This window comes from Oryctolagus cuniculus, chromosome 4 (genome assembly GCF_964237555.1).
Source record: "Oryctolagus cuniculus chromosome 4, mOryCun1.1, whole genome shotgun sequence".
Lineage (NCBI taxonomy): Eukaryota > Metazoa > Chordata > Mammalia > Lagomorpha > Leporidae > Oryctolagus > Oryctolagus cuniculus.
In genome coordinates this window covers 2,315,355-2,337,944 of record NC_091435.1, presented here as the reverse complement: position 1 = coordinate 2,337,944, position 22,590 = coordinate 2,315,355, and the positions used below count along the sequence as shown (strand labels likewise).

At 66.0% G+C, this 22,590-nt stretch overlaps 1 protein-coding gene across 9 annotated transcripts in view; it reads left to right on the top strand.

Annotated features, from left to right (window-relative positions):
* AGPAT3 (1-acylglycerol-3-phosphate O-acyltransferase 3) overlaps positions 1-22,590 on the top strand; it is a 63,010-nt gene that overhangs the window by 21,461 nt on the left and 18,959 nt on the right. Inside the window, exon 1 of one of the 9 annotated variants that reach the window (XM_051831409.2) lies at positions 1,839-1,994. The exons of 2 other annotated variants lie outside the window; for them this stretch is intronic. The gene's annotated coding sequence lies outside the window, so the exon portion shown is untranslated. Of the gene's footprint in view, positions 1-1,838; positions 1,995-3,503; positions 3,637-4,195; positions 4,475-9,517; positions 9,764-9,866; positions 9,942-15,665; positions 15,995-22,097; positions 22,121-22,590 lie in introns of those variants that run through there. 6 more of the 9 variants (XM_051831407.2, XM_070071777.1, XM_051831406.2 and 3 more) reach the window with 6 other exon arrangements.

Here is a 22,590-nt window from a genome sequence, read left to right as displayed (position 1 = left end):
GTGTGGTGGGGAGGGACGGGGTAGACAGCGGGTGGGACAGGGTGGCGACCAGCTGAGGCTCCAACACAGCCCTAATCGCGTCCTGACGGAGTGGCAGCACAGCCTGAGGCCGAGGCCCAGTGCCCGGGCAGCTGCTCCTCACAGGAGCCCGCCCCTGGGGAGGTGTGGTGCGGTGCAAGGTGGGTCCACGGCGAAGCAAATCCTGGGGTTAATTTGGGTCGTTTTGTGTAACTGAAGCTGGGCTCTGATGATGGCTTCAGAAGTGGCTGGGAGGCCCAGCGGTCACCACAGTGCCGAGGGGCCCTGTCAGGCTGCAGGGAGTCTAACTGAGGTCACTTCCTGGACGCAGGTGCCTCAGGTCCAGTCTGGTCGTGGATGCCCCGTCCTGGGAGCTCACTGCGGAAGACGAGATCACGAGTCGCCACGGCTTTGCTAAGTGAGCCCCTTCCCTCCACTCAGAAGCCTGCTGTGGTCTGCGTGCTTGCAAAGGTCACCATCATCAAGGAGGGGCCTGGGGCTGCCGGGCCCGGCTGGGGGCTCAGGGCCTGGCTGGGGGCTTAGGGCCCAGTGTGGGCTCAGGGCCCCAGTGTGGGCTTAGGGCCTGGCTGTGGCCTCAGGGCCCGGGTGTGGACTCAGGGCCTGGTGTGGCCTCAGGGCCTGGTGTGGGCTCAGGGCCTGGCTGTGGGCTCAGGGCCCTGGTGTGGGCTCAGGGCCCGGGTGTGGGCTCAGGGCCCGGGTGTAGGCTCAGGGCCCGGGTGTGGGCTCAGGGCCCGGCTGTGGCCTCAGGGCCTGGCTGTGGGCTCAGGGCCTGGCTGTGGGCTCAGGGCCTGGCTGGGGGCTCAGGGCCCCGGTGTGGGCTCAGGGCCCCGGTGTGGGCTCAGGGCCTGGCTGTGGGCTCAGGGCCCGGCTGTGGCCTCAGGGCCCGGCTGTGGGCTCAGGGCCCGGCTGTGGCCTCAGGGCCTGGCTGGGGACTCAGGGCCTGGCTGGGGGCTCAGGGCCGGCTGTGGGCCCAGGGCCCGGCTGTGGCCTCAGGGCCCGGGTGTGGGCTCAGGGCCCGGCTGTGGCCTCAGGGCCCGGGTGTGGGCTCAGGGCCTGGCTGTGGGCTCAGGGCCCAGGTGTGGGCTCAGGGCCTGGCTTTGGGCTCGGGGCCTGGCTGGGGGCTCAGGGCCAGGCTGTGGCCTCAGGGCCTGGCTGGGGACTCAGGGCCTGACTGGGGGCTCAGGGCCGGCTGTGGGCCCAGGGCCCGGCTGTGGCCTCAGGGCCCGGGTGTGGGCTCAGGGCCCGGCTGTGGCCTCAGGGCCCGGGTGTGGGCTCAGGGCCTGGCTTTGGGCTCAGGGCCCAGGTGTGGGCTCAGGGCCTGGCTTTGGGCTCGGGGCCTGGCTGGGGGCTCAGGGCCAGGCTGTGGCCTCAGGGCCTGGTGTGGGCTCAGGGCCCGGCTGTGGCCTCAGGGCCTGGCTGTGGGCTCAGGCACTGACAGGCCTGGCCAGCTGTGTCCTAGGGTGGGGGCCTCTTTTGCTTGTTTTGGGCTCTGCAGGGGCTGGGGCAGGTTTGTTCCCAGAGCCTCAGGTCTCAGGAGCACCGTCGGGTGTCAGGTGAGCGAGTGTCACCCTGGACTGTAGTAAGGGGGCCCTGGGTGGTGTCCCCCGCTGGGAAGCTGGAAGATGGAGACCCCACCCTGGAAGTCCTTTCTGCAGGGCGGGGGCTGTCCTGGGCCCTCCGCAGGGCAGGGAGAACAGCGTTGGGGCCGTCCCTTTATAGAGCAGGGCTGCTGCTGCCCTGATTGAAATCCAGTGGGGCAGAGGGTGACCTCTCGCTTCCATGCCCCCCCCCCCCATCTTGGAGGTGCCAGGGTGCCGTGTGCACGCTGGGGAACAGGCGTGCCAACCCGGCAGCCATGTTGAGTCAGCATGCTGGCGGAGGTGCCTGGACAGGCTCTGGTCTTTGCACAGAAGGAACTCAGGCGTGAGCGGAGGAGTGGACGGCGAGGCGGCCAGGTGTGGTGGGCGGGGCGCCCCTCAGGACCCAAGGCAGTGCCCAGCACCCAGGCGGGGGGAGCACGGTTTAGTGGAGAGAGCGCACCTGCTGGGCAGACGGGGGCTCAGCTCAGGGCTTGGAGTGTGGCTGTGGTCAGCCTGGGGCTCCTACGGGGAGGGGTCCAGCTCTTCCCGCCCCACCCCTTCCCCTGGACAGTGTCTGCTGGGTGTGGAATGGGGAAAGTCCCCCCCACAGTTTCAGTGCCCAGTGCCCCCCGGGCAGGGAGGACTCTCCTGGGCGCCTTCTTAGGGGAGGCTGGGACCTCCTGGAGGTTGTCAGGCTGGGTGGGGCCTTGTGGTGGGAACTGGGCTGCCCGCGTGGTGCCGCCTCCCTTTGCCAGGTACTCGGCACCCACAGAGCTGGTTCTGACTTCCCACCTGCCGGGTGCAGACGGGGATTGGCGCAGGGGCTGCTGGCCCTGTCAGCCCAGCTCTGCTCGCGAGCTCCCTGCGGTCTGTGTCCCAGCGGCCAGAGTGGGGCTCCCTGGTGTAGTGCAGGGCACCCAGGTCACAGGTGCGGAGTGGAGCTGGGGAGCCCTCTGGGTGGTCTGCTTGGGGTTCCGTGAGGGGCTCCTGCACCCCCGCCCCCACCTGCAGGAGCTGGAACCCAGCCCCTCAGGGCTCACGCACCCGGCACAGGGGGACGTCTGAGCTTTGTGCTGGCCTAGTAACAGCTAGTTGTGGGGGAGGAGAAGACCCCGTAGACCGCCGACCGCGTGAGCCCTGGGCCTCCTCAGGGGTCCTGCGTCTCCTCTGAGCCCCAGGCCGGCTGCCAGGGCATGATTGATCGATGGACGTGAACGGGTTCCGGGAACAGGTTCACTCGGGCTGTGCAGGCTGCGTGTGCGTGACCCGGGCCGTGCTCCCGGGTCAGACCTGGGGTCAGAGTCTGAGTGCCACTGCGGGGAGTGGGGCTTCCTGCCACTCTAGGAAGATGGTCAGACAGGGAGGGTCTCTGGGACAGAGCCAGGTGTGTGAGGACCCAGCCAGGGGTCGGCCGCCCCAGGGTGAGGCTGAATGTCCCCAGGTGCGCACAGTGGGTCTCCCCCGAGTGCCCACAGGCGTTGGGGCAGTGCGTTCTCAGCTGTCCCCTCGGCCACGTGTGGCCTCCTGCTCACCTCGGTGGCTGGGCCCGGGGTGTGGGTTAGGCCGGCAGCAGCTCCCCCAGCACGTGGCGGTTTGTCAGGACAGACGCCCGGGGTTCCCCCTCTGCCCCGCCTCTCCAGTGGTGCCTGGTGAAGCTTGGGTCTCCGAGCAGGTGCCGGCCAGGTCCTGTGTGCAGACTCGGTGAAGGTCGGGACGGGAACCGGAGGACGCGCGGCGCCTTCTCAAGCCTCTCATCCCGGGCTGGGTGCTAGCCCAGCGGGTGTGGGCGGTCAGGGCCCTGGGCGCCACAGGCACTGCCGGGCACCTGCAGGTTGCTCCAGGCCATGCCGGCACCGTGTGGGACAGAAGGCAGGCGTAGCCAGCGGGGTGCCTGCCTCCTGCGCCTCCCAGCCTGGGAGGGGCCAGGAGGAATAAAAGCTGCCCGGCCTCTGTCCCTCCGCCGTCGCTGGCTGCCCTGCTGGGACGCACCTGCTCTTCAGGTCTGGGGCGGCAACCGGTAAGGGTGGAGCCGTTGTCCACAGAGCCTGGTGCTTTCCTGGTGGGTCCGGGGCATCCGTGTCCGCAGGTCCTGCCTGTTCTGTGGCTCGAACTCCCCCGAGCTTCCAGCCGCGTCAGAGCCCGGTGTCAGCTCTCAGCTGGGTCTGTTCCCGGAGCGCTTCGACGGCCCACGAGGCCGGAGCCTCGTGGTCGGGGGTCAGCCCTGTCCTCCCCGGGTGGTCCCCAGGGCCGTGGTGTCCAGCCACACAGAGCAGGGGACCCCACACCGAGAAGAGCGGCGTGGGCGTCTGGTCGTGGCTGGCGTTGTGGCTGGCATCGTGGCGCGATGCGAGCAGTTCCACCCACTTGGCATGTGCGGGTTGGGTGGAGGCGGCGTCACGTGAGTGCCATCTTCCCCGGGTCGGCCGTGCCGTGGGAGGCTGGTGCTGGCGGCTGCTGCCCATGGGCGGTGCTGCTGCCTGCAGTGTCCCCGGGGACGCCCACTTGTGACACAGTTGCCTTTCGCTGTGTTCCTTGCTGGTTGTGAAACCTGGCCGCATGCTGGAGCCAGCTGGCAGATGCCGAGTCGGTGGGCCGGCTCTCCTGCTGGCTGTGCTGAGTGTGCGCTTCCTCCTGGGCCCCCCCCCCCCGGGGCACCGTCTCCAGCCTCTGTGGCAAGAGACTTCCTGTGGGCGGGCTTCTTCCACAGGAGGTGGAGCTGGGCTGAAGGCGTTGTGGGGCTCGCCCGTGGTTCTCTCTGGCCCTGTCTCCTGGTCAGTTACAAAGTTACGGTTTAGGCGCAGGAAGAGATTAATAGCAAGAGCTAATAAGGAAGAACAGCTAAGCAATGCGATACGGTAAGACCTCTTTAAAACTTCGGCATTGTTTCTAGAATTTTCACTGAGGATTTCAGACTGAGGTGGATCTCCGGTTACTGAGACCTTGCAGGAGACGCCGCTGCCGGGGGCCTGCCCAGCGGTCATCCCCAGCAGACGTGGGGACCTGTCCCTTCCACCTCAGATGCTGCATCGCCGTCTCCTGGGAGCCATCGTGGGAACGGGGCTGCAGAAACCCACCGTGTCGGCCTGCCCCAGTGTCGGGGAGCAGGCGTGGCGGTGGTGCAGGGGCCAAGCTGTGCCTCAGCCCTGTGTGAGCGCCCATGGGGGTGCACTGGGGAGGCGGTGCCTGGGTGGGGCTCCGGGGAAGCTGATGCCAGCAGGAGCCTTGGGGACCAGCCTGCACCTGGCACTGCACCCTCGGAGTGTGCGTCCGGCGGTCAGTAGGCGGGAGAGCCGGGAGGCTCAGGATGCAGCCTCCCCCCCACCTGTCCGAGCTCGCAGCGGCTCTGGTGCAGCGAGCAGGACGTGGGCTCCGGGACCCCTGGGCGTGCCCCGTGCCCCCGCTCGCCTGCGCTTGTTTTCTGCGCAGTCCCAAGCTACCCCTGCCCTTGTGGGCTTTCCCCGGCTTCCTGTGTCCACCAGACAGCCCCTGAGGTGTCAGCCCGTGGGGGGGGGGGTGCCGCCTCACTCTCGGTGCGCTCCAGGCTCTCGGCGGCTTTGGCTTGGCCAGCAGCCACGCACCAAACTGAGAGGACCACGTGGAGACACCTCCCCCAGGGACACGGCCATTCAGACAAGATGCGCATCCCCAGGTGCCAGGAGCAGGACCGGTGCCGAGCCCCGAACAGACTGCCTCCGCACGGTGGCACCCAGGGACGCCCCCACCACGGCCGCGCCCCCTTCCGCCTGTCAGCTGACCCCTAGATGAGCTGCAGGCCTCTGTGCACCTCCCCTAACCCCCCAGGGAGGGACCCTTCTCCAGCCCCCAGGGCTTGGGAGGCTGGGTGGCAGCCAGACCGCGCCCAGCACAGGGGTGGAGGGGAGGGCGGCCGGGCAGGGGCCCCTTCCTGCCGCTGTTGGTGCTCATGTTCTTTGTACTTTTTAAATAGATTATTTATTTACTTACAAGGCAGAGTGACAGAGGAAGCGAGACAGAGAGAGACCTTCCATCTGCTGGTTCACTCCCCAGCTGACCGCGGCAGCCAGAGCTGGGCCAGGTTAGAACCAGGAGCCAGGAGCTCCATCTGGGTGACCCCTGCGGGCAGCGGGGACCCAGGCACTGCAGCCAGGTGTGCGTCAGCAGGGAGCGCGCTCAGGAGCACTGGGCAGCCAGGACTGGGGCCTGTGCCGGCACCGCCCTGGCCTCCATCCTGGGTTCCTGGCCGTCAGCTTGGGTGGTTTTAAAATTTAATGTTGCTGTCCTCTGGCTGCTTCTGTGCTTAGTTTTAAGAACATTTTGTTTCTGCTGTACTCTGGTCGCTCAGGCCTCGCCGCGAGGGCCTGTTCCTGGCCCTGGGCAGGGCACTGGCTTTGCATACTCTGGGTGGACTTGGTCCTTACAGGGGTTCTCCTTTAAAGGCTATGAAAAGACTGCAGGCCCATTTTCAAAAACGGGATTTTACACTTACTTCTGTATGTTCCCAGGCAGCGTTTCAGGTTCTGAGCCGTGTGATTCCCAGACAAGGAAGGGTGCATGCCCAGGGACATGGTGGGGCACAGGTGGGGCACAGGTGGGGCACAGGCGGCGCACAGGTGGTGCACAGGTGGGACACGGGCGGGGCACAGGCCAGCATACAGGCAGGGCACAGGTGGGGCACAGGTGGGGCACAGGCAATGCACAGGCGGCGCACAGGTGGTGCACAGGTGGGACACGGGCGGGGCACAGGCCAGCATACAGGCAGGGCACAGGTGGGGCACAGGTGGGGCACAGGCAATGCACAGGCAGGGCACACGTGGGGCACAGGCAGGGCACAGGCGGGGCACAGGTGGAGGTACAGGTGGGGCACAGGCAGAGCTGAGTGCCCGCTCTCAGGAAGCCCTTGGCCATGCCGGGGTTCTCGGTCCTGCTTTGGCGGCCGTGGTGGTCACCGTGAGGGCAGGGCTGTTCCGTGGCACAGGGAGTGTGGCTGGGAGAGGCAGCGCCGGCTCTGCTGGCAGAGGTTGGCTGCGAGGCGGGGAGGGGCTGGAGCGCGCCTGCATCCAGACTCCGTGGACTGAGTGGGGCTCTGCTGTTGCTGCTTGTGGGGGGTGGAGTCCTGAAAACCCCAGGACATGGTCAGCTGGGCATGCTGGGCCTGGTGGCCCCTCGGTGCCGGGTGGGGAGAGGGTGGGTGGCAGGTTGCGGGGGTCATGGCCATGCTGCTTTCTCCATGGCCCTGCGGCACACACGGGCTGACCTCCTCGCTACCCGAACAATGTGGTGTTTTTGAGGACGGCCAGTGGCGTTTTGTTTTGTTTTGTTTTGCTTTCTGTATTTTTATTTGAAAGGCAGAGCAATAGAGAGAAACAGATCAAGAGACAGAGAGAGCTTTTTTTTTTTTTTTGACAGAGTTAGACAGACAGAAAGGTCTTCCCTCTGTTGGTTCACCCCCAAAATGGCCGCTGTGCCGATCTGAAGCCAGGAGCCAGGAGCTTCTTCCTGGTCTCCCATGGGTTGCAGAGCCCAAGCACTTGGGCCATCCTCCACTGCCCCCCCAGGCCACAGCAGCGATCTGGACTGGAAGAGGAGCAGCCGGGACCAGAACCCAGTGCCCATATGGGATGCCGGCACTGCAGGCGGAGGATTAACCCAGTGAGCCACAGCGCCGGCCCCCGAGAGAGAGCTTCTATCCATGGGTCAGTCCTCAAGTGCCCACAACGGCCAAGGCAGGGCCAGGCAACAGCCGAGAGCCAGGAACTCCATCCAGGGCCTTGCACGGGAGCCGTCGGCAGGAAGCGCCTAAGCAGCGGTGTCCCCGACAGAAGCAGCCAGCGGGGGCAGGGGCCGGGGGTCTGGGTCACCTGCTGTGGCAGTGTGTGTGACAAGTGTGTGGTTCCACGCCAGGGCCACAGCACCTCCCATAGTTCCTGGGAAGCCGACCTCATCCTGGTGGGAGACTCGCTGGGGCCTTGGCTGGGGTGCCATAGTGCTTCTCTACACTGTTCCCGTGAGGACGGATGGACGGACAGACGCCCTGCTCGGTTCTCCCCAGCGGCCACGTCCTCCGAGGGTCCCTTCAGTGTCACGCTGCTTCTGCCGCCTGGTGCTCTTGGAGACGCCATGTAGATAAACCCCAAAAATGCCCTTTTAACAAATGTCTTTTGAAATCCATGCATTTGAGGCGTTTTAAAAAAGCTCATGAAAGAAGGGGCTGGAGCTGTGACATAACCAGCAAAGCTACCACCTAGGGCCCCGGCATCCCATATGGGCGCTGCTTCGAGTCCCAGCTGCTCTGCATCCGATCCAGCTCCCTGCTAATGTGCCTGGGAAAGCAGTGGAAGATGCCCAGGTGCTTGGGTCCCTGCACCCACGTGGGAGACCTGGAGGAGGCTCCTGGCTCTTGGGTTCAGCCTGGCCATTTGAGGAGTGAACCAGGAGATGGAAGATTTCTCTCCCTATAACTCTCATGGGTTAAGCTCGCCTCCCACATCAGAGGGCCTGGGAGTGACACCTGTCCATGTTTCCAGTCCAGCTCTTTGCTGATGTGCGCCCTGGGGACAGTGGGGACTGCCCGTCACCCACTCTGGCTCCTGGCCTGGGCCTGGCCCAGCCCTGGCTGTTGGAGGCATTTGGGGAGAGAACCAGCAGGTGGAAGATGTGTGTGGGTGCTGGCGGAGAGGTGGGCCTGTTGCTAGGATACAGTTGCTGTTACGGGTGCCCATGGCCTGGGTACTCTGCTGATTGACTGAACCTCTGTGCGCCTCCGTCTGAAACGGAGCCCGCAGGCGTGCGGGTGCCCAGCGTGCCACCGTGGACAGCTGGGGCAGGCCCCCGGCCCGGCCTCCTGCTGCTGCTTGCGACAGTCTGGAGTGGGCGCAGGGGGCCGGTGCGCGTGGTGCCTGCCTGGGCCTGCTGCTGCTGGGCGGGGCCGCTGCCGGGGCCACTGGACGCAGCAGGAGCAAACAGGACCCCCTCGCTGACGGGCAGGGAGGGGTTCAGGTTCGAGCTGACCATGAAGGGGCTGGGCCACGCCACGAGGGTCCACGCCTAGGAAGGGAGAGGGCCACGCCCGTGGGCTCCGTGCTCCTCCCAGGAAGGATGTTGTGCGTGGCGGCCCCGTTAGGAGAGTCGCAAGAGCAGGTAGTAGAGCTCTCGGCGCTGCTGCCCGGGCGGAGCCCCGCCCTGCTGTGCTGGCCCCGCCCTGCTGCGCTGGCCCCGCCCTGCTGCGCTGGCCCCGCCCTGCTGCGCTGGCCCCGCCCTGCTGTGCGTGGCCCCGCCCTGCTGCGCTGGCCCCGCCCTGCTGCGCTGGCCCCGCCCTGCTGCGCTGGCCCCGCCCTGCTGCGCGTGGCCCCGCCCTGCTGTGCGTGGCCCCGCCCTGCTGTGCTGGCTCCGTGGGAGTTTCAGAGCGGCTTTCTGTTGACGCCAGGAGCAGGGCACGCGGATTCCCGTGGATTCCCATGGATTCCCGTGGATTCCCGTGGATTTCACGAGTCCACGTGGCTGTTACCGCAGCGTCTGAAGCTCTGCTTTCCGTGTAGGATTTTCCCCCTGGGGTGTTTCCAGCTGGGGGTCCTCACTCCCGGGAGCCGGCCAGCAGCGGCACACAGAGCGTGCCCACGGCGCCCGCCATCCTCGCCTCCGTGGCGGCCGCGTGACCGAGGAAACAGCCCCCAGCCAGGCAGCACTGAGAACACGTGTGCTCGCAGGCCCCAGGGCAGGGGGCCATGCCGCTGGCCCCGCGTCTTTCCCCTGGAGCCCCGTCCTCGGCGGGCGCCCGGGGTGCCAGGGCGCGTCCTCCTGCAGCCTTCGCAGGCGCCATGGGAAGCAAAGCTGTACACAAGGCGGCAGGTTTGGCCGGGCCTGGGCCCGCGCCGTGGCTGTTTATGCTGTGTTTGGTTTGCATAGTAACCCCGTCCCGTGTCCCCTGTGGATTGGAAGGACATTGTGCCAGCGTCCCCGAGACGCCGGCTCCCCTGGCCTCTCCACCACGTCCGCGCCTGCTCCGGAGTGCGTTTTGCTTTCCTTGTGTTACTCGCTCCTTAAAGACGTGGGAGAGGAGCAGACGTCGCCGGAGCCGGGGCCGCAGCGCTGAGCCGTGCCAGCATGGACGGCACACAGGGGACGCGTGAGAACCTCCTGGTGTCATAGGAGCCGTCACCGGGACCCAGGTGCGGAGCCAGGTTCTAGGGCTGGCCCCTGGCCGACCCTGCCCCTGCAGCCGGCCTTGTGACCGTCTGAGCTAAATCTGGATAAACAGCTGGCGCACGGGGTGTTCCCAGGGGGCTCGTCAGCCTCCTCCGTGCACAGACCTGGGCTGTGGGTGACGGAGGCGCCAGCCGTGCACAGGTGCAGAATGGTCTGTGGGCACAGCCGAGGTGCAGGGTGTCGGGGAGACTTGGGAACGCCGTTACCCATGGCAGCTTTGCTGCAGAGGCTGCAGCAGGGAGAAGCTGGGACCAGCTCCAGGGCGTGCTGCCTGGGACCCTCAGCCTGGCGGGGGCGGAGCCAGGGGCCCTGGGGCTGCCAGGGGTCCTCTGAGGTGGGCAGGGCGTGGGGAGCTGTCACCAGAGATGGGTGGGGCAGGTGCTTGTCTTCGCGAGAGAAAGAATTCAGTCGTGAGACAGGGAGCAGTGGTCAGCGAGGTCGTGAGGTTTATCGGGGTGGGGGCATCGTCAGAACAGATGGAACGGGGGGTGGGGAGAGAGAGAGAGAGAGAGGGAGGGAGGGAGGGGCTGAAGTCCTGACCGGGAGAGGTCGGGGGCTGGGCTGGCAGGGAGGGTGGGCTGTGGCCTCTGTGTGGGGTGAGGGGAAGGCAGGGGGACCTGCGCACACCTGGGCCAGGTGAGCAGTGAGAACAGGCTGCCGGGAGGCTGGGAGAGAGGAGCTCTGGGGAGGGAGCGTGCGAGGCCAGCGCAGGGGCCGGGGTGGGCCGGGGTGGCCTGGGCGCTATGGTTCTCTGGAGGCTGCAGGGGGCTCATCTCCGTGGGCACCCAGGCTGTCCCTGGAGACCACAGTGCAGCCTCCCCTCCCCCACCCACCCCCATGTTTCACTTCACACTCTAGGGCCCACTCCACTCGACTTCTTTTCCCGGCCCCCGTGTGAGTTGCACAGGCGGGGGGTTGGGGTGAGTGAGTGACGCCCGCCCGTCGGGGCCTGAGGTCGGCTCACCATCGTCCCCTCTGGTGGTGGCGCGCACACAGGGCCCCAGGCCCCCGACTCTGTCCTGGGTTTGATGGAGCCGAGCGCCTGCCCCAAGGGCACTCTGATTCCCTGACCGCTCGGTGTCCTGGTGTGGCCGGGCCCCACCCGCTCACCAGAAGCATCGTTGCAAGGGGATTTTGGCAAAATGCGCTGACTACCATCATTTCCGACTGCGTAGCAGCAAGATCCCGAACGCCCCGGTTTGCGTGGCGGGGGTTGGGTGGTCGCAGCCCCTGCGCCCCCGTGGGCTCCTCCGGCCTGGGGAGGACTGGCAGGTCTCCATTACTTGCCTTTGATGGGCAGGCCATGCTCGGTGCATCTGTGGGGTTGAGCTGAGCCCCTTAACGCCCACCAGCTCAGCCGCCTGGCGGTGTTCTTGTGGTGAGCACGTTAAACGCGGACTCTGAGCGGCTGTTGCCATCACCGGCTCCAGGCCAACTCGGATGGGTGTCTCCTCCGAGCCACGGCCCTGCGCCCACACATGTAGGAGGGCCCGGGCTGTGTGTGCGAGTGCCCAGCTGACCTCACTTCGTGCCGGCTGGGTCCGTCCATGGTGCCGTGGTGCCGTGGTGCCGTGGTCACAGGTAAGCGGGTGGGCACGTGGTTGCTTCCAGGCCGGAGTTGCTGTGCGTGGCAGGGAGTCAGCTCGGTGCCTCCCGGGAGGCGGGTGTGCCACGGTGGCCTCGCGGGCCGTGGGGGGCTCTGTCTCCGGTTCTCCCAGGACCCTCCACGCCCATCCCCACGGTGGCTGCGCTGACGTCCTCCCCTCCGTGTGGGCAGGGTTCCCGGTTGTCCGCGTCCTCGCCAGCACCTGGTATCCTTTATTTTTCTCAACAGCCAATCTTTTTTTTTTTTTTTGACAGGCAGAGTGGACAGTGAGAGAGACAGAGAGAAAGGTCTTCCTTTTTGCCGTTGGTTCACCCTCCAATGGCCGCTGTGGCTGGCGCGCTGCAGCCGGCGCACCGCGCTGATCCGGTGGCAGGAGCCAGGAGCCAGGTGCTTTTCCTGGTCTCCCATGGGGTGCAGGGCCCAAGCACCTGGGCCATCCTCCACTGCACTCCCTGGCCACAGCAGAGAGCTGGCCTGGAAGAGGGGCAACCGGGACGGAATCCGGCGCCCTAACCGGGACTAGAACCCGGTGTGCCAGCGCCGCTAGGCGGAGGATTAGCCTAGTGAGCCGTGGCGCCGGCCGCTCAACAGCCATTCTAACAGGAGCCAGGAGACGTCTTACTGTGGGACTTTCATTTAAAAAGCATTTTTTTTTCTTATTTGAAAGAGAGAGAGAGAGATTGGCTGATTGATCTCCCATCTGCTGATTCACTCCCCAAATGCCCGCAACAGCCAGGACTGGGCCAAGCCGAAGCCAGGACCCTGAGACCCCATCCGGGTCTCCCACGTGGGAGTCAGGGACCCAAGGCACCCACTGCCCCCCAGGTGCACGGCAGGGAGCTGGATCAGAAGCGGAGCAGGACTGGCATGCGGGTGCTGGCTCCACCCACTGCCCTCGCTCTGGTTTTGATCTGCGCTTTGCCAGTGGTGTGAGCGTTGTTCTCCCTGCTGCCTGTTGAGACCCCGTGTGTGCTTTTTCGTGAGCAGCCCTGCTGCCGTCCGGTCCTCGAGTGCTTTGGGGGTCAGCCCGGCTCGGACGCGCGGCCCGCAGACACCTCCTGTTTCTTCGTTCTGTGGTTTCCTCTGCGGAGCGGAAACTTTCAAAGCCAAGAACCCGTTCGTCTCCGTTTGCTGCCCGTCGAGCGCTGGTTTCGGGAGTCGCACTGTCGGCTGCTGTCCTGGGCCCCTCACCGCAGTGCCCTCTCGGCTGCGCCGTGACCTGTTGGCCCAGGTGCATCGTTGTGCCTAGCTCAGAGGCAGGGGGAGCTGGAGGGGACGCCAGCAACCAGGACACTGCCCGGGCCGCCCTGCCGGTTACAGTGAGCCACGGCAGGTGTGCAGAAAACAAGAGAAAGCGAGGGGCCGTAGCCTCAGGGAACTGTGGGTGCTGAGCCACGTGGGGGGTCTGTGCCCCTGAGACTGGAGGGGGCCGCCCAGGCTGGGAGGCCACAGACAGCTCCCGCTGTGTGGACAGGGTCCTGGGCTGTGGCCGAGAGGTGACGTGCACAGCGGGAAGCAGGTGGGGGGGCCAAGGCCACTGACCCACACCACGGAGCCAGGGCGCCCGGGTCAAAGGGGACCTCTGCTGCCCTCTGCTGCTGGAGTCCCTCCCTGCACACGGCTGGGAGGGGGCACTTCCTGTTCATCGCGGGAACCAGCAGGGAGGGTCTCAGAATGGGGGCCCTCGGGCCTCTCCAGACACCACTGAGGTCAGGGCAGGGAGGGTAGAAGAGACTGGCCCAGTCTTTGTTTTATTTATTTAAAAGATAGAGTTACAGAGAAAGAGGGAGGGAGGGAGGGAGGGAGGGAGGGAGAGAGAGAGAGAGAGAGAGAGATCTTCCATCTACTAAGTCTCTCCCAGATGGCCACAACACCGGCCCTGGCCCAGTTTTAAGCTTTTACTCCCCAAATGCTGGGTTTGCGAGGGAGGAGGAATGGACCTGCTGGCCACAAGGAGCCAGGCCACGGGGAGCCAGGCCAACACAGGCCACAGGGAGCCAGGCCACGGGGAGCCAGGCCACGGGGAGCCAGGCCAGCACAGCAGGGCTTTCTCGTCCCATGAGCAGTGCCCCCTGCTGCGCACCACAGGCAGCTAAAAGACCACCTGGGCATCGGGATGAGGTCCCCACAGGGCAGCACTTGCCAGGGGGCACCCGGGGCTCTGCAGAGTGGCCGAGCCAGGATCGAAGGGAGTGGCGGGGCTCACGGGCGCCGGGCCCTGGTACAGCAACATCAGCCTCTGTCCTCCTCACGGCGTCTCCTGGTTGTGACGCAGGCCTCGCTACAGAGGCTGAGCCCGGAGTGCAGCCCCACGGGGACCCCAGAGACGCTGGCTGTGCCCTGGGTCAGGATCCGGGTCGGCACGCTCATGCCAGCTCCCCCGGACGTGGGGCACTGGCCGCTCTCAGGGCTCACGGGTGGTGCCACATGGTTCTCAGGTTCTCCTGCTGAGCCTCCTCCCTGGAGGTGCCGTCCAGTCAGCCAGTGCCCGCGGCCGTGCTGGGGGTTTGTTGTTTCTGAGATTATTTTATGTAATAAAATGCTGGCTCACTTCCTGGATGGCTGCATGGCCAGGCCGAAGCCAGGAGCCTGGAACTCCATCTGGGGCTCCTACAAGGGTGCTGGGTGCTGGGCTCCGGCACTTGGGCCATCCTCCACTGCTTTCCCAAGTGCCATAGCAGGGAGCTGGGTGGGAACCGGAGCAGCCGGGACTTGAACTGGTGCCCATGTGGGATGCTGGCACCGTAAGCAAGGAGAAGCTTAACCCGCCGGGCATTGGGTCCCCCGCCGACGTGTGTGAGGCCACGCGGCTCCCGGTGCAGGATCCGATTGGAGCTGACTGGGCCGGGCAGCGCTCGGGCTCTGCCAGCCCTGCTGTCGGCCCGTGCTGGACCAGGCTGGACCAGGCCCCCTCTGCCCTGCCGCCCTTGTCTCACCGCTGGCCTGGTGGCCGTCGCGATGTCTCCATGTGGGGAAGGCTGATGGCAGGGCGGGGGTGGGGTCTTTTGCAGCCCCCCTGGGTCTGATGGGCCAGCGCCGTGAGCGGAGATGAGTGGTGTGGGGTTCTCGTCTTCACGCAAGAAAGGACGTGGGACCGAGCAGTGGAAGCCAGGCGGCAGGGCTGCTGGGGGCAGGGCCTCCGGTGGCGCGGCCCCTCTCCAGACAGGACTGAGAGTGCCCGGGGTTCCTGTTCAAGCGAACGGGTCTCATCCTTCCGGGACGAGGGTTTGCTGAGCGTCCATCAGGAAATGCCTCCCTGGGGTTTGCGGCTGTGCTGTCCGACTCTGCCCCAGGCTGTGCTGAGGAGAGAATTCTCCCCGGAGCTTTCCTTGGGGGCGGGGCAGCCCGGAAGGTAGCAGGGTCTGGGCAGGACTTTGGGCTGCTCCTGAGGCCCCTCTCGCGCACACAGGCTGATCCCTAACTCCCTGCCCAACAGCAGCTGTGCCCACTCAGGGCCCTGGCGCTGCACCTGCCGGGGCTCCTGGCTGCCCGACACTGCGTGTGGGGTGCTCGTGGGGGCTGAGTTCCCGCCCCGCGTCGCACGGGGCTCTGGCAGGGCTGGGAGGCTGCCGTGTGCCGACCCGGGGTCCATCCCCGTGTGGCAGCTCACGCCTGCTTCACGGCTGATGACGGAGCCGAGGGCCAGGGCTTGGGAGTGGCCGCACAGCGTCTGCCCTTGCCAGGAGCTACCAGGTCCCCGGTCCTTGGCAGGTGTGTGGTGGGGGAGGGGACATGAGCAGGGCCCTGCGGTCCACAGCTCTTCGGGCAGCCGTGCCCAGGCAGCGCGGGTGGACACCGTGGGGAGCGGCCTGCAGCTGAGACCCGGGCCTTGTCCTGGCCTCATCCCCTGGAGGAGAAGGCACTGACCCGCGAGCCCCTGTTCCCGGCTGGCCGAGTGACCCCACAGGTTCAGCCTGTTTTCCCTGTGCCTTTGAACCCACGCACTTCAGATGCACGGGCTTCCAGCTGGGGAGATGCGGGGGCGTCCTCGGTGCGCTGGGCTGGGCGTCTGGGCTCTCCTCGGGGAGGGGCGAGGGGTGCAGGGCCCCTGGGGCCTGGGTACCTCCTGCCGGAGTCTGTGCCTCCCCCAGGGCCTCGGGGTCTTTCCAGCCCGGGCTGAGCGTGGGGTCTGCCTCCTGGGGTCCTCTGGGCGGGGCCCGCTGCCCTGCGCCCTGGCCCGCCCCGCCCCGTGACTGCCTGTTGGTAGCGGCTCTGGAAAAGCCGCTTACTGGCTTAGCAGCTCAGTGGGTGCCCGGGAGCGGCGCCCGCGGGGTGGCGGGGCGGGCTGGCCGGCTCCGTCGGTGCACTGGCCCGGCCACCCGGCTCCTACTCTGCTGAGCAGGTGCTTTTTCTTTTAGCCGAGGCGCCCGCCAGGGTGGGGGTGCGGGCCTGGGCTAATCCCTGTCCTTGAACTGTCTTCCGATCCTTCTGGCCGGAGGCTGGCGCCTGCTCGTCCACCAGGCTGCTCCCCGCGACTCCGAGAAGCCTCTGGGACAGAGGGCGAGATGCTGGCCGGCTCCTCCACCTGCCTCTTCGCCGGGCTCTGCTCGGCCCTGCTGGCCGCGGCCCTGGCCTACTACTTCTACTGGTGAGCCGGGCGGGCTGGGGGCGGGGCTTGGCCTCTGCCCTCGCTGCGTCTGCCCCCTCATCTCTGTGCTCCATCCCTCGGGGGTGCTGCGGGGTGGGGCTGCAGATGGAGGGTCTGAAAGTGGGGGGTCCCCGTCAGAGCGATGCCTCCTGCTGTGCCCGTGAGCCGAGGCGCCCGCACCCGGGGGACCTTAGTGGGGTCCGTGCGACTGTTACTGCTGAGTGCTGGGAGGGTCACAGGCCAGCCTGGCCCTGGCGCCATGTTTGCACCTCTGCCTGTCTGTGTACGGATCCAAGGACACACGCAGGGCGACCTCCTGGACACGGGTGTGGGAGGGAATAAAGGTGGGAGTGGGCGGGGTCAGCCCCCACCCCGTGATGGGAGCGAGCAGTCAGAGCCAGCCCCACCCCGTGAGCAGTGGGGTCCAGTTTAGATCCAGGCCTTCGAAAGCTCTGTCAGCACGGGCACACGGGGGTGCACACAGAGATGGCGTGTATTTAAAAGGTGAGACACACACGTGTGTGCACACATGTGCACACGCGTGTGGGTGTGGGTGTGGTTAGAGCACATGGCCCAGAGAGAGAAGGGAGGCAGCGGGAGGAGCACCCTCGGCCTCCTCTCGTCCTCGGCTCCCGGGGGAGCGCAGGCGCCTCCCGCACCGCCTTCTGTGAGGTGGCGTGGCCACTGGGAGCTTTATGACACGTTCCTGTGCACACTCATAGACACGTGTGCATCTGTGACACCACAGTCACATAAAGTCATTTACACACTCACATGTATTCACACACACATTTATGTGGCATATTCACACACGTATGTCCACACACATGTTCACACATGTGTTTGCGTGGCGACCCTCCCCAGGTCCCAGCACATAACATGGCATCCTGGGAGAGGACAGATCGACACGGGCAGGGCCTGGGGCTTTGTGACCTCCGGCTCAGCCAGCTGCCCCTCCATGTCACCTGCACGTGTGCACGTGCACACGCGTGTCAGCTATCGAGACCTCCCGGATGTCGGCTGCTCGGAAGAGTGAGTCCGAGGGAGAAGAAGGTGGGGGGAGGGCCTGGGGGGGCAGTGTTCCACTGAGACGGGCAGGTGGGTCCTGCGGGGCTTAGTGGCTTAATTATGCAGCGTTAATCGCTCAGCTTGAAAACCCTTGGGTTAATCAAAGACCTCTTGTTTGTTGAGGAAACAGCACCTTTGTGTGCTGGCCTGGGAGCCGAGTAACAGGTGGGAACTGGTGGGCTGGGAGGGGGGTCCTCAGCTCAGGTGGGGCAGGGCTGTTGGGACCTCCTGCCCCTGGGGCTCTGATGGGGAGGAGTGGCTGCCCTCCTCAGACAGGCAGCCCCCCCCCGCCCCCATACTGAGCACCTGTGCCCTGCCGGCTGCCCGTGCACGCCACGCTGAGGGATGGCCCGGTGGAACCAGGGGCCCTGTGGGCGCCTTTGGTGTGGGCGACTCACAGAACGGCGTTCGCTTCCTCAGAGACGCTGCCCGCTCGCGGGCCACGTGTGGCCCACATGTTGCGGGGTCAGGACGGCGAGGGGGTGGGGCTGGGAGCTCCGGACCATGCAGTGGGGGCTTCCCCGCAGGTGGGGCCCCTGCCAGGCCGTCTGCTGAGGGGACACGGCTTCCTGGTGCCCGGCCCTGCTGCGCCGTTTTAGGTCATCAGCGGATAAGACAGACGGAGCCCTCGGCGCCTCAGAGGCCCTGGCGCCGCTCCTGGCACCGCCCGGCTTGTGGGGGGCGTCTGTCGTGTTGCCGTCTCACGTCAGCTTCCTGACCACTTTCCTTAGACTCTGTTGCCCCAGCGTGGACAGAAGCCACGTGACTGGCGTGACGTGGCGTGACGTGGAGTGACGCGGGCTGACAGTGCGCAACTTGTGCTGTGCAGAATCAGGCTCCTGAAAGCCCAGGGACGTTTGGGCGTTTTCATTTAATGGGAAAGGCCGGCAGCCGGGAGCCGTCCCGGTCTCCCTGGGGGGTGGCGGGGCCCAGCAGCGCCCGGCCGGGCCGCTCAGCCGCGCGTTAATCTGGCTTGCATTTGGATCATGATTTATTTGCATAGCCTGTTTATTTGATGATCCTCATTTCTTTGCTTTTAAGTATTTGGAGAAGAAACGTACGCCTTCTTCAATACTGACGCCCGCCCCGTCGTTTGCTGTCCCTTGTTCCTGACAGTGCCGGGCTGGCTTCCCGTCGTCCCGTGCACTGTCCCGGCTGGGGCTCCGCTGGGCTCCTCGCTGCGGGCCGGGCTGCGTCCTCTCTGTTGGCCCACTCTGCTGGGCTGTGTTTGTCCTCGGGGTCGTGCGGTGAGGAGGATGGGCCGGGGCCGTCCCGGGAGGCTGGGCAGGGGTCAGGGACAGTGCTGAGGATGGAGCGCTGGGGACAAGACAGGCAGCCACAGCCTCCTGGAGTTGGAGTCGATTTCTCTCAGCCCTGGGCCCAAGTCCTGTGACCGGGCCTGGCTCGTGGGCGTCCCGGCTTCCACGGGGCCCCGCCAGCCCTGGGAGTGCGGTTGGGAGGGCCTCCCAGGAGACCTCCCAGGCAATAACAGTTCGTTCTGGGACAAGGGATCTCGAAATCCAGGCGGCCTTTAAGTCACAGGAGCTGTGCTGACTTTGCGGGGCCCTCTCTCTCGTGGGGAGAACGCGGAGCCTCGTGGTGGGGGAGGGGCGGCTGTGCTGGGTGTGGACCAGCAGGAGGCCCGCGGGCCACGTGCCAGTTGGAAGGCAGCGGCAGCTCCAGCAGCTTAGGCGTGGAGTGCTGGCATGTTTTAGGCATGTTTTAGGCGTGTTTCGGGTCAGAGCTGCTGGCACTTCTGAAAGACGGGTTCAGGCGGTGGAGCGCATGGGCAGGGCTCCCGAATGTTCCGGAACCCGAGTGTCCTTGCCGGCCACGAGCTCTCCCCGACTGTGTCTCCTTCCGTCCGAGGAGAGCCCCAGTGTGAGAGCAGCCGCCGTGGCTCCCCGGGGCTCCGTGGCCACGAGGGCCAGCTGGGTGCTCGCCGTGGGCACGGAGCTGCGTGTCGGCGGGGGGCGGCCCCTCGTGACGCGTGTGTCACCGCCAGGGACCCGTGAAGCATTGGCGGGCGGCGTTTCCACCTCCGCCTGCCGCGAAGGCCCCGGCTGCCTGCACCCCCGTGACTGTGTAAGCCGAGGACATGGGCGCAGGATGCGCCGCCGAGCCCTGAGCCCCGCTGTTCACAGCAGGCGACCTCTGTGAGGATGCCTCGCGGGCGCCCCTCACCCGGCCTCGGGGGCCTGAGCCGGGGCCCCAGCCCGCCTGGCAGCAGGGGGTTGTGGCCTTTGGCTTCCTCGGTAGCTGGCAGAAGTGAACTTCCAGGGCTGGATCTCAACGTGGGTGACGGGGGAGGGGCGTCTTCAGATGATGGACATGTCCCCCACAGGGCCATCAGCTGTGCGGCGACATGGACTGGAAGGTTCTAGAAGCTGAGCTTCATGCAGTCTGTGCCCATCCAGTTTTGTCTGGAGGGCCGTGGTGGGGGTGACAGAGACACTGGGCGCCTGGCTGGCTGCTGGGCCCAGGGTGGAGACCACCGAGGCTAGCGGGGCCTCTGTCCAGCGCTCACAGGCGGCCGCAGCACGGAGAGGCAGGGCAGCCCCTTCCGTCTGCCCTTGTCCTGGTTCTGGTGCTGACCTGGGGGCCTAGGGAGGCCGTGGTGGCTCCGTGGTCCTGCCTGGCAGGTGTCAGTTGGCTGGCAGATGGGAGCCAGCACCAGCCAGGCTCTGTGCACCTACGAAGACTGCCTGAGAGGGGCCCAGCCCTGTGGCCACGGCTGCCCACGGTCCCCCTGGGGTGCGGGGATTGGGGTTGGGCAGTCCCTGGAGCCGTTATGGCACTCTCCCTGCCCTGTAGCCTTCATTGAGCGCCTGCTGTATGCGGGGCGGGGCGGGGCGCAGCTCCAGCCTCGTCCTCCGCTCAGAGCCCCTCCCCATCTGTGTGCCGCTTCTGTCCCGTGTGTGCGGCCAGCTGTGGGCTCTCAGTGCAGGGGAGCTTTGTAGAACTCGGTGTCCCAGCCGCCGTGGCGCTGCGCTGCGCTCCCCCCGCCTCCCCTGACCCTCCCCGGGGGCCCTGCATGGAAACACGCGTAGCCAGGACGTGGTGCTGGGGTGGCTGAGGGCCGGCGAGATTCTGTGTGAAGGGGGTGAGGGTGACGTCCGGCGTGGCGCCGTGTCTGAGAGGCCGGAACTGGCACTGCCGGTCGAGGCTCGGCCCCAGGGCGTTGCAGCGGGAGGTCTGGGGGCTGTCTGGGCCGGGTCTCCATGGTGTCGGGATTTCCTGCCTTTGCCCTGCTGTGCCTGCTGTGGACGTGAGCCCGCAGCAGGAGGCGCCCGGGCCCCTGACCTTCCACCCGCTTGGCAGTGCCGCCGCGCGGTCCTGGCTGGTGCCGGCTGAGCGGGAGCAGGGGAGAGGAGTGAGAAAGGCAGGGTCGCGGGTGTAGACCACGCGAGCTCTCACTGTGTGGGGAGACCGGAGGAGGCTCATTCCCCACAAAGACACAGAGGGCCGGGCTTGGCCGGGCAAACAGCCCAGAGGTCGGTGCCACCCTGCACCCCCTCCAGGGCCGAGGGCCTGGCTGCAGAGGACGGATCGCAGATGGACTTTGGGAAGTGGGGAACGCAGAAGAAAAGGGCACGGGAGAGAGACGGGCAGCGTGGGGCGGCTCAGGAGCCACGGACCCAGCGTCCACTCCAGGCCCGGGACTTCCTCGCTGACCCCTCGGGGAGGAGCCGTCCCTGCCACACGGTCAGCACCTCCCCCGGAGGCTGGGGGTCCTAGGCTGGGAGCTGTACGGGGTGTCTGTGGACATGTCCCCAGCCTGGACCCCAGGGAGACCACGGCCCACACCCTGCCCTCACCTTGATCGTCCGCCCCTGCTGCCCCATCGGCCGGCCACCCCAGGGGAGCCAAGGCCCCATCACCAGGAAGGTCAGGAGCCTGAGGCTTTGTTCCTGTTGCTGTGGGGGGCACTGAGCACCCCCCAACTGGGACAGTGGCGAGAGGTGTGGGTGGCAGTGTGATGAGTGATTGGCGGCTGGCAGCACCCCTAAGAGTGACATGTCCTTAGTACAAGGCTCAGGAGAAGTCACACGCAAACAGTGCAGCAGGCCACAGAGCCGTTGTGTGTGTGTGCATGTGGACTCTACACACGTGTACAACACCTGTGTGCATGCACGTGTACGTGTGTAGGTGCGTCTGCACATGTGTGCGTGTGTATAGGTGGGTCTCTGCATTTGTGCAACACGTGTGTGCATTTGTGCACATCAGTCTCCTCACATGTGCAGCATGTGTATGTGTGTAGGTGGGTCTCTGCACATATGTGCAGCACATGCGTGTGTGCATGTGAATATACAAGAATCTAAATGAGCAGCTGAGTGTACGTGGGTCTTTGTGCATGTGCGGCACATGTGTGCATGTGTGTAGGTGGGTCTCTGCACAAGTGTACAGCATGTGCGTGTGCGTATGCATGTGCATGCGTGCACATGGGTCTTTGCGCATGTGTACATGTGTGCGTGCATGTGTAGGTGGGTCTGCACAAGTGTGCAACATGTGTATGCATGCACATGCATGTGTATGCCTGAGTCTCTGCATGTGTGTGCGACATATGTATGTGCGTGCATCTGTGTATATTCACGTGTATACGTGAGTCTGCATGTATATGGACGTGTGCGTGGGGGGGTCTCTGCATGTGTGTGTATAGGTGGGTCTGAATGTGTGTATGTGCGTGTGTGTGGGCGGATCTCTGCACGTGTGTGTGCATGTGTATATGTGAGCCTGCATGTGTGTGGTCGTGTGTGTAGGTGGGTCTCTGTGTGCGTGTGTGTGTATAGGGGGGTCTGAACGTGTGTGTACGCATGTGCATTGTATGGTTTGAGCGTGGTCCCCTGCCCCTGCTGTCAGCCCTGCTTGGTGGTGCCCGGGTGTGAGGGGCCCTGCTGTGCCCACAGCCCCAGGGACCTGTCACTGGCCTATTGTGCAGTCACCGGCCGGGGCTTTCTGGACCCTGCAGCTCCCACGCCAACACCACACTGCTCGGGCCGGCAGAACCTCCAGAACACCCAGGAGGGGACAGAGTCCAGAGCTGGAGACGCGGGCTAGGTGGGTGCCTTGGCGGTCGGGGCTGCCGCGGCCCCGCTGCCTGCCCAGCCCGCCTCCCGTCCCCCTGCTGCCAGGGTTTGCTCTGTGAGGAAGACTGGGGGCCTCACTCCATGCCCCCTGTGCCCTCCAGGGCCCCTCCCCAAGTGGCCTCTGACCCGTGGTGCCCAGCAGCCACGAGTGTGGTGGGAGCGGGAGCCCGGCGGTGCTGGTGCCGCTCGGTCAGCTGCCTGGGGAGGTGGGGACGTGGCGGCCATCGCCGTCCTGCCTGCCCAGGGTCAGCCCTGCCCCTCGGCTCCCTGTGCGCGGCTCCTGCCGGAACGTTTCGGGATGAGTGTTGCGTGGGCCGAGCGCATGCGTGTTTTGGGCGGGACCCGAGTGCCGAGGGCGGGCCCTCAAGCCGCAGATTGTGGTCCAGCTCCATCCACCGCACTCCCTGCTCCCTGGGGTGGGACGTGGCCTGCATTGTGGCT